The sequence below is a fragment of the Budorcas taxicolor genome, chromosome 4 (assembly GCF_023091745.1).
Source record: "Budorcas taxicolor isolate Tak-1 chromosome 4, Takin1.1, whole genome shotgun sequence".
NCBI classification, from domain to species: Eukaryota; Metazoa; Chordata; class Mammalia; order Artiodactyla; family Bovidae; genus Budorcas; species Budorcas taxicolor.
In genome coordinates this window covers 114,767,902-114,778,975 of record NC_068913.1, presented here as the reverse complement: position 1 = coordinate 114,778,975, position 11,074 = coordinate 114,767,902, and the positions used below count along the sequence as shown (strand labels likewise).

At 42.9% G+C, this 11,074-nt stretch overlaps 1 pseudogene; it reads left to right on the top strand.

The window, feature by feature from the left end:
* The first annotated feature begins 235 nt into the window (after window positions 1–235).
* LOC128046964 (GTPase IMAP family member 7-like) lies at window positions 236–1,140 on the top strand (annotated as a pseudogene).
* The last annotated feature ends 9,934 nt before the right edge of the window (window positions 1,141–11,074 follow it).

Below are 11,074 nucleotides of genomic sequence, written 5' to 3'. Positions count from 1 at the left end.
ACCATGAAGACCTGACACTTTTGTGGGGAAACTCTTAACTACTTGGTTATTTCTTAAATAACAATTCAACTCTTTAAATTATCTGTCTCTACCGGGGTCAATATGCATAAGAGAACATTATAAACTTTCAGGGAGGAAAAGCAGGGGGGAAAAAGAGAGTGGGAATGGTTCCTACTTACCTATATTGACCATTTTCCTCTCTCCTACCTTTTCTTAAAGTGGTGTGGATGCCTGCGCGCCAGAATCTCGTGATGTAAACATGGCTGCCATGCCAAACAACGCTCTGAGGATCCTGCTGGTCGGGAAGACCGGAAGTGTGAAAAGTGCCACTGCAAACACCATCCTTAGGAGGAAAAAGTATTCGAGTCTGAGATTGCTGCCCAAGTTATTACCAAAACTTGTCAGAAGCATCCTGGAAACGGAAGGGGAGAGAGCTTCTCCTTGTTGACACCCCAGGGCTCTTTGACACCAAGGAGAGCCTGAACACCACCTGCAGGGAAATCAGCGGATGTGTCCTCGCCTCCTGTCCCGGGCCTCACGCCATCGTCTTGGTCCTGAGGCTGGGCCGCCACACACAGGAAGAGCAGCAAACCATGGCGTTGGTCAAGAATCTGTTTGGGAAAGCAGCCATGAAGTATATGATCATCTTATTTACTTGCAGAGATGAACTGGGCGACCAGAGCCTGAGCGACTTTTTTGAAGGATGCAGATGTAAACCTACGAAGCCGCCTCCAGGAGTGTGGAGACCGCCGCTGTGCCATCAGTAACAGCAGAAACACAGAGCAGGCTGAGAAGGAAGCTCAGGTGCAGGAGCTGGTGGAGCTGATAGACAAGATGGAGCAGAACAACGAGGGGGATTACTTTTCTGACCCCATTTACAAGGACGTACACCAAAAGCTGAGACAGCAGGACCACTTGAAGAAAGTCTATGCTGATGAATTACAAAACAAAATTAAACTAGTAGAAAAGGAATATGCCCATAAACCACCAGAAGAAAAGGAGAAACAAATCAAGTTGCTAAAGCAGAAGCATGACGAACGAATGAAAAATATTCGAGGAGAAGCTGAGATGAATATATTTCAAGTTACATTCAACATGATTAAAAATATGCTTTCAAAAATATGGTACATGTTGTGGTAGTATAAAGTTTATTTTTCCTCCTCAATTTACTAAACCTTGTTAATGTGGTAGTGTTTATTTTCCAAAGATGGTTAAAACCCTATCTTCTGACTTCTTACAATCTAAATCCTCTCATGATCTCTTTCCCTTGAGCTATGGGTCTATGTCCCCTACCTTGAAATTGGAGGGACTTTGTGACTGCTTTGAGAAATAGTGGGTGCTTGAAGCAACACCATGTGACTTCTAAGATTAGATAGGGAAAAGGCCTCCTTGCTCTTCCACATTGTTTACCCTTGTAATTTGCCCACCCTTCCTTCCCTTCAGAAAGCCTGAGTAGAGGTCGCCCCCATGAAGAGAACCTGAAGTCACTGGTCCACTCCCCTGGCTGACAGTTCATCTGCCATCCAGAATCAGCTTGCTGGCCTTGCAAGTGAGGCAGCACAGAGCGCATTCTGCAGCTGCCAGCTGATGAAACTGCAAAGAGCAAAGATGAGTCTTCCCCACGGGGTCCTGCCCAAATTGCAGATTCATGAGAAAAATGAATGATTACTGTTCTTTTAAACCACTATGTTTTGGGATGATTTGTTATGCAGTGAGGGCTGCATGCAAGCAGGCTAAGTTGTATCAATCCTGTCCGACTCTTTGCAACCCTGTGGACTGTAGCCCACCAGGCTCCTCTGTCCATGGGATTCTCCAGGCAAGAATATTGGAGTGGGTTTTCATGCCACCCTCCAGGGGATCTTCCTGAACCAGGGGTCAAACCCACCTCACTTACATCTCATGCATTGGTAGGGGGATTCTTTACCACTAGCATCATTTGGGAAACCCATACAGTGAGATTCAACCGAATTAAATAACTTCCCAGCTCATTCCCCAGCACTCCTGGCTCCTACCTGTCCTTCCACACAATGCCAACAAATTTAAGAGTTTATGAAATTGACATAACCAGGTAATGATCCATTTTGTAGAGTTCAAAGATTCAATTTGGGAAAATTCAAATAAGAAACCTTGCCTATGTTAAGTGTAGGCCCCACTGATGTAATAAGTGGTGTGTTATTTCAATCCACAGCTAGGAGAACTTTGTTTGTGAAGTATGGGCTTCTCTGGCACCATTATTCTGTGGTTCATGGAGATGTGGAGGTTGGCAAATTCTCTTGTTTATTTCTCTCCTCTTTTTGCTATTAAAGGTATCTCTTTTGTTTTGCTATCAATGCCATTTAAGTATAGTACAGATTAACATGACTGTTATTCTATACAAAACTATTTTGTATGTCATTTTATTTAAATTAATTATGATAACAACCCTATAGAAAAGATGACAGTGAGTCTCAGGACTATAAGTAATTTGACTAGAGCCATCTGAATTCTTGCCTAGTGATCAATAGAGCTGAATTTTAATTCATATCTGCTTGCTTTTAAAGTTAAAGCTCTTTCAAAGGCACTAGTTTGATCTTTTTAGACATCTTAATTTTTTTAATTGGAAGAAATTGCTTTCCAGTATTATGTTGGTTCCTGCCATGTATCAACATGAATCAGTGATAGGTACACATATGTCCCCTCCCTCTTGAAACCCCCTTCCACCCTTGTTGGTTGTCACAGGGCACAACCTAGGGATTCAAGATCTCTGCATCAAACAGCACATTTGCTAATGGAACGTTAACTGACAGGAGCTCTCCCAAAGGGCTCCATATAAACACTAAGCCGAAGCCCCACCCAAAGACCCAAAACTTTCAGTCCTGGACACTTCACACATTTGCAAAACAGAAACACAACCCTGACCATTAGCAGAAGGACTGCCCAAAGCCATATCAAATCCATAGATACCTGAACACACACTGCTAGACACAGCACTGCCCTTCAGTTCCATCCACCAGAGCGGAGGCACAAGTCCTCCCAGCTAGGAAACTTTCACAAGACATGGGTCCAATCCCACAAGTGGGCTCTATCCCTCTTTTAAGGTACTGTCCTAACTTCAAGTGCTCCTAACTGTAATATAAAAACCTCTTCTCTATCAGATAGTTTCGTTTGCCTCTGCACATCCAAACTTCACCCCCGTCTCCCCCTCAATCTAACTTGTTGCCTGGGAGACTGATCTGCATGGACTACATCAGTGGGTCTCTTGCTGTCGGTCCTCTGCTTGGTTTCTGCCAAAGGAAATCCAAGCAGGAGATCTCTTGAAGGTAGAAAAGCAAGATCAGTATATCTGTTCCCCTGCCTCTCTCCCTGCAGGGTCATCTCTGAGTAGTTGCTACCCCTAAGTTGAAGGTCACAGCTCCTCTCCTTGAGATCTCTCCATCTGAATCTCCATCTGGATTCCACCTTTTGTTTACCACTTAGGGTACTGATACAATTTCCTCACTGTTACTGGACCTCTCCCTTTTCATTTCCAAACCTTGTATCCATTGCTCATAGGAAGCCACTTCACTAGACTCAGCTTCAAGTATATCACTATAGACCATCTTTTTTCTGCTAGAATCTTGGAGGATACAACTTATGATACCTACGTCTTTTTCTATTTGAAAGTGTTCTCTGATTTTTATTGTTTTCTTTTTTTTTTAATCCCCTGACAGCAGGAAAGTCTCACGTGACCGTTGAAATCTCTGGGAAAATTTTACCCACATAGACTGTGACATTGGCAGTGAGCACCTTAAAGTTTCTGTCTTGCTAAAATCATTACAAAACTTCAGTGATACAGAGATGAGTTTATATTAAAATACATATGGTAGATAACTCAAACTCAAATATCTGAAATTTTTACAGCTGTCCCCTGTTTTGTCTGTGAAAGTGACAGAGTGTTTACTGCATCCATGAAACTTAAGGACAGAGGGATTGGAGATTAAATATCGAAAAATAACTTCTCAAATACCTGCTCATTCTAAGGTTCATCACAAATACTTTGAATGGAGTGAGACAACGTGGAAGAAAAGTCTGTTGTGAGAAACATTCATAGTATATGTGAAATAACACTGTGGGCCCCAACTGCTATTTGCTATAACAGAATCTTATGTTTCTAGTTAGTTCCCGGTGAGTGATTCATGAGTGCAACATTATCTCTAGAGAGCAAACAATCGTGCACTGCCCAGACATATTTCCTTTATGAACCATTTGGATGATATTTTCCTCTCAGGGATTTGCAGAAGCATTATGAAGTAAGTCAGCTTGTGTGTTTCTAGGCTTGTGTTAGGACCTAATGAAGATACAACTTAAAGGAGTTGATTTCTTTTCTCTCGAATCTATGTTCTATTTTTGAAGGTAAAACATACTCAGAAGAAAAATGAGTAATTCAAATGAATCATATAGGTATCATCTTTTCTTTGATGCATGAATTCTTGACCATTAGAGTGTCTTCACTTTCATTATATCCCAGTTTTCTCTGAAGGTGGTTCTGAATCCTGAGGTCTCAGGAAGTTCCTGCACTCACTGTGTGCACTATTCCTATGGCTGAAATATGCCATGATCCATAGTTGGGGAAAGTAGGATTGATAGGAGAAGACTTGAGGAAGAATTCCGGGCTTGAGGTCTACTCTGAAGGATGTATACGATGTGTGCATGTGGATGATGGGATGATAAGCCCCTTACTTTGCAGAAAGAGGAAAGTTAGGGTCTGCAGGTGAGACCATCAGGGTAGACTCAGAAGTGACAGCCTTCAATTAGGTTCGTGACAAGCTGAGTATCAGAGTCAAAGGGAGGGTCTGACATTGAAATTTTGAACTGAAGCTTATGTGAGAGGCCTAGGGTGAATGTGGCAGGATTTTAACAATACATATTCATTTCAATTGACTCAGTACTGACAACATCCCCACATTCCATTCTTATGTACTAAGAGATATATGTAGAACTTGAAAGGAAGCAAGTGGTGACCAGTTCTGTGAGGTGTAGTTGTTCAAATAATTCAGTAGGTATTTGAAGAATTTAAGAGGAAAGTGAGAGTGAAAGTGGCTCAGTTGTGTCCAACTCTTTGCGACCTCATGGACTGTAGTCCATGGAATTCTCCAGGCCAGAATACTGGAGTGGGTAGCCTTTCCCTTCTCCAAGGGATCTTCCCGACCCAGGAATCAAACAGGCATAGTAGACGGATTCTTTACCAACTGAGCTATGAAGAAAGGGCTTCCTAAAAGAGGACAGTTTGGTTAGAAGGACAACAACCTTCAGGACTGGCAAATTTATTCAACTTATATGCAGAGTACATCATGAGAAATGCTGGGCTGGAAGAAGCACAAGCTGGAATCAAGATTGCTGGGAGAAATATCAATAACCTCAGATATGCAGATGACACCACCCTTATGGCAGAAAGTGAAGAGGAACTAAAAGGCCTCTTGATGAAAGTGAAAGAGGAGAGTAAAAAAGTTGTCTTAAAGCTCAACATTCAAAAAACGAAGATCATGGCATCTGGTCCCATCACTTCATGAGAAATAGATGGGGAAACAGTGGAAACAGTGTCAGACTTTATTTTGGGGGGCTCCAAAATCACTGTTGATGGTGTTTGCAGCCATGAAATTAATATATGCTTACTCCTTGGAAGGAAAGTTAGGACCAACCTAGACAGCATGTTGAAAAGCAGAGATATTACTTTTCCAACAAAGGTCCATCTAGTCAAGGCTATGGTTTTTCCAGTGGTCATGTATCAATGTGAGAGTTGGACTGTGAAGAAAGCTGAGCACCGAAGAATTGATGCTTTTGAACTGTGGTGTTGGAGAAGACTCTTGAGAGTCCCTTGGACTGCAAGGACATCCAGCCAGTCCATTCTAAAGGAGATCAGCCCTGAGTGTTCTTTGGATGCAATGATGCTAAAGCTGAACTCCAGTACTTTGGCCATCTGATGCGAAGAGTTGATTCATTGGAAAAGACTCTGATACTGGGAGGGATTGGGGGCAGGAGGAGAAGGGGTCGACAGAGGATGAGATGGCTGGATGGCATCACTGACTTGATGGGCATGAGTCTGAGTGAACTCCGGGAGTTGGTGATGGACAGGGAGGCCTGGCGTGCTGCGATTCATGGGGTCCCGAAGAGTCGGACACGATTGAGTGATTGAACTGAACTGAACTGAACTGATGCCTAGAGTAGTGGCTCCCCTAGTCAAGAGGGTAATCTCTCTGTAACCATGGCATTTCATAAAGGAGGCTCCATGGGGAATCCTCTTGTGCTCTACCCAACAAGACAAGAGTTCTCTCTTACCTCACACCAATAAGGTGGCTCCCTGGGTCATCATGCTGCCTGAGGACACGAGTGCTGCATGGTAAGAGATTCCTGGGGGGGGGGGGGGGGGGGGGGGCAAGACCAGTGTCTTCTGGAGTGAAACTTTACAGTCAGATTCTCTTGAGGGAAATATAAAAGATGTTATCATGTGCCAGAGGATAATGATTGATGAAGCTGATTTGAAGCAACTATAGCTTTCACTGACTGTGGGACCCAAGCTTGTTCTTTCCACTAATCAGCTATAGGCCACACAGGAGGGAGCCAGCCAAAGTCGGCTTAAAGGGGACTTGACTGGAAGTCTACCAGGGATCCCAACTCTGCCAGGAACTGGGGTTGAAAGGACCATCTGGAGGGCAGACAGCAGTCAGCAGTTGGACATGTAATGGTAGATTTCCAGGGGAGGCTATCTGCAGGGTCATTAATGGAGCCCCATGAGAAAAAGAGACACTAAGTGTGTCTCCATTCGGCAAAGACCAGATTGCGCTGGACTTATCTTCAGTGGTTTCTTCTCTCTCCTCCAACCAAGGAAGAGTCAGAAGCAAGGCCAGTGGCTGGAGGAGGAGGAGGCGAGGGCAGAGGTGCAGATGGAAGCAGCCCCGTCCACACTGCTCGGCCTGCAGCAGAAGCCAGCACAAGCCATGGGAAGGAGAGGCTTTACCCTTCATTGAAATTCAGCTTGATTATTGGGTTGGATGCTTTAATTGCACAAATGGGATGAGCAGTGGTTGGAGAGAGTTTCTGCTTTGGGTAGCAGCTATCCGAGATTTCCTTCATGAGACACAAATGGAGCCAGCATGAAGGGTCTGTAGGAGACAAGAATAAATGTCTTCCCTCTTTGTGACGTCTTTCTTACTTAATGCAAGCCTTAGATATAGATCACCTCGTTTGTTGTGGAGGAGAGCACTCTACAGAAGAACCCCAAGATCTTCCCCTTCTATTCCTAAATTAGTGGCGTTGGATGCTCTGAGTTGTGTAGCAGGAGTCCAGAGAAGCACTGTGCTCGTTCAGATTATGGGAAGAAGTTTGAGGTGGCCACATCCCTCTCACAGACTTCTATTTATATGTAAATCCCACAGTCAGACGAGTCACAAAGGTGGAGTAGAGCCTGCATATGTGACGTGGTAGAAGTGTCCCTCAGAGCCCTGGTCCTTATATACTCAAGATCAGTCAAAGACCAGCCTTGACCAGTTAAGTATCTGTGCGGTGGAGTTTCCAGGTCCTTGTGACTGAAGAGAAAGCAGGTGAATGGAGACTCTCACAACAAGTGTAGGGGATAACTCTGGCAAACGCTTTCGTTGGTCTTAGAGATCATGACTTAACCTCATGAGAATGACTTTAGTTTTTGACAGAGTCTCAATCTGGTGAATAAAGTCAATGACCAAGCTTGAATACATGCTTTGGTTGAAAATAAAAAGAAGCTACATATCACAGACTTGTTTTCTTTCCACTGTGCATTTAAGTTCAAAGATGACTTCACCAGAAGGGTTCCAGAGATGTTGAGTAATGAATTCTCAACGGCAAGGAAGCATGTCTGAAATGCAGCAGTCATTTGTAAAATGCTTTGTACAGAACACATGAATAACCAAACATTTGTCACAATCAATCTATTGAATGTAGACTCAAAATTACATATTCCTGGAAGATAGCACACATAGAAGCCCCTGATGACTTCACCCAGCAAGTCTTGAATGGTAACTAACAAAGCCTGGCCTTACTAAACATTGACATATCTCTAATGAGAAAACCTGGCCTCAAAATTACCATGTCTGTTAGTGCAGACAGAATGAAAACCACAATCACAGAAAACTAATCAAACTGATCACATGGATCCAAGCCTTGTCTAATGCAATGAAACTATGAGCCATGCCGTGTAGGGCCACCCAAGATGAAAGGGTCATGGTGGAGAATTCTGACAAAGTGTGGTCCACTGGAGGGGCTTTCTTGATGGCTCAGTTGGTAAAGAATCTGCCTGCAATGCAGGAGACCCCTGTTCTATTCCTGGGTCAGGAAGATCCACTGGAGAATACCCACTCCAGTATTCTTGGGCTTCTTGAGAATCAGCTAGTTCACTGGAGAAATGAATGGCAAACCATTTTGGTATTGCCTTGAGAATCCTATGAACAGTATGAAAAGGCAAAATGATATGACACTGAACGTTAGGTAGAAACCCAATATGCTACTGGAGAAGAGTGGAGAAATACCTCAGAGAAGAATGAAGAAGCTGAACCAAAGCAAAAAGAGCACCCAGGTGACGGAAGTAAAGTCTGATGCTGTGAAGTACAATATGCATAGGAACCTGTAATGTTAGGTTCATGAATCAAGGTAAATTAGAAGTGGTCAAACAGGAGATGGCAAGTGTGAACACTGACATTTTAGGAATTGATGAACTAATATGGACTGGAATGGGCAGATCTAATTCAGATAGCCTTTGCACCCACTACTGTGGGCAAGAAATGGGCTAATCCTCATAGTGACAAAAGAGTCTGAAATGCAGTACGTGGTTGCAGTCTCAAAAATGACACAATAATCTCTGTTTGTTTCCAAGGCAAACCATTCAGTGTCACAGTAATCCAAGTCTATGCCCAAACCACTAACGCTGAAGAAGCTGAAGTTGAATGGTTCTATGAAGACCTACAAGACCTTCTAGAACTAACAGAAAAAAAAGATATCCTTTTCACTGTAGGGGACTGGAGTGAAAAAGTAGGAAGTCAAGAGATACCTGGAGTAACAGGCAAGTTTGGCCTTAGAGTACAAAATGAAGCAGGGCAAAGCCTAGCAGAGTTTTTCCAAGAGAATGCACTGGTCATAGCAACCACCATCTTCCAACAACACAAGAGATGACGCTTCACATGGACATCACCAGATGGTCAACACCAAAATCAGATTGTTATATTTTTTGCTGCCGAAGATGGAGAAGCTCTATACAATCAGCAAAAACAAGACTAGGAGGTGACTGTGGCTCAGATCATGAACTCCTTATTGCCAAATTCAGATTTAAATTGAAGAAAGTAGGGAAAACCACTAGACCATTTGGGTATGAACTAAATCAAATTCCTTTTGATTATACAGTGGAAGTGACAAATAGATTCAAGGGATTAGATCTGACAGAGAGAGTGCCTGAAGAACTATGGACGGAGGTTCATAATATTTGTACAGGAGGCTGTGATCAAGACCATCCCCAAGAAAAACAAAAGCAAAAAGGCAAAATGGTTGTCTGAGGAATCCTTACAAATAGCTAAGAAAATAAGAGAAACTAAAGGCAAAGGAGAAAAGGAAAGATATATCCATCTGAAAGCAGAGTTCCAAAGAATAGCAAGGAGTGATAAGAAAGCCTTTCTAAGTGGTCAATGCAAAGAAAGAGAGGCAGCTAATAGAATGGAAAAGTCTAGAAATCTCTTCAGGAAAACTAGAGATACCAAGGGAATATTTCATGCAAAGATGGGCACAATAAAAGACAGGGATGGTATGGACCTAACAGAAGCAGAAGATTTTAAGAAGAGGTGGCAAGAATACATTGAAGAACTATACAAAAAAAAATCTTCATGACCCAAATAACCACAATGGAGCAATCAATCACCTAAAATCACATCCTGGAATGTGAAGTCAAGTGGGCCTTAGGAAGCATCATTTATAACAAAGCTAGTGGAGGTGATGAAATTCCAGCTGAGTTAAATCCTAAAAATGATTCCATCAAAGTGCTGCACTCCAACAAATTTGGAAAACTCAGCAGTGCCATAGGACTGGAAAAGGTCAGTTTTCATTCAATCCCAAAGAAAGGCAATGCCAAAGATGTTCAGACTACCACACAATTGCACTCTCCTCACATGCTAGCAAAGTAATGCTGAAGATTCTCCAAGCTAGGCTTCAACAATTCGTCAACTGAGAGCTTCTAGATGTTCAAGTTGGATTTAGAGAAACCAGAGGAACTAGAGATCAAATAGCCAACTTCCATTGGATCATAGAAAAAGCAAGAGAATTCCTGAGAAACATCTGCTTCATTGACTACGCTAAAGACTTTGACTGTGTGGATCACAGCAAACCATGGCTAATTCTTCAAGAGATGGGAATACCAGACCACCCTACTTGCCTCCTGAGGAATCTGTTTGCAGATCAAGAAGTATCAGGCAGAACCGGACATGGAACAACGGACTGGTTCCAAATTGGGAAAGGAACATGTCAAGGCTGTATGTTGTCACGCTGCTTATTTACCTTCTATGCAGAATACATCATGCGAAATGCCAGGTTGGATGAATTACAAGCTGGAGTCAAGATTGCAGGGAGAAATATCAATAACCTCAGGTATGCAGAAAACTACGGAGTCTCTTCATGAAAGTGAAAGAGGAGAGTGAGAAAGCTGGGTCAAACCTCAACATTCAAAAAATGAAGCTCATGGCATCCAGTCCCATCACTTCATGGCAAATAGATGTGGAAACAATGGAGACAGTGACAGGCTTTCTTTTCTTGGACTTCAAAGTCAATGCAGATAGTGACAGCAGCCGTGAAATTAAAAGACGCTTGCTCCTTGGAAGAAAAGCTATGACCAACCTAGACAAAATATTGAAAATCAGGGAGACATCACTTGGCCTACAAAAGTCTGTCTAGTCAAAGCTATGGTTTTTCTAGTAGTCCTGTATGGATGTGAGAGTTGGACCATAAAGAAGGCTGAGCACCAAAGAATGTATGCTTTTGAACTGTGGTGTTGGAGAAGACTCTTGAGAGTCCCTTGGATTGCAAGGAGATCAAACCAGTCAATCCTAAA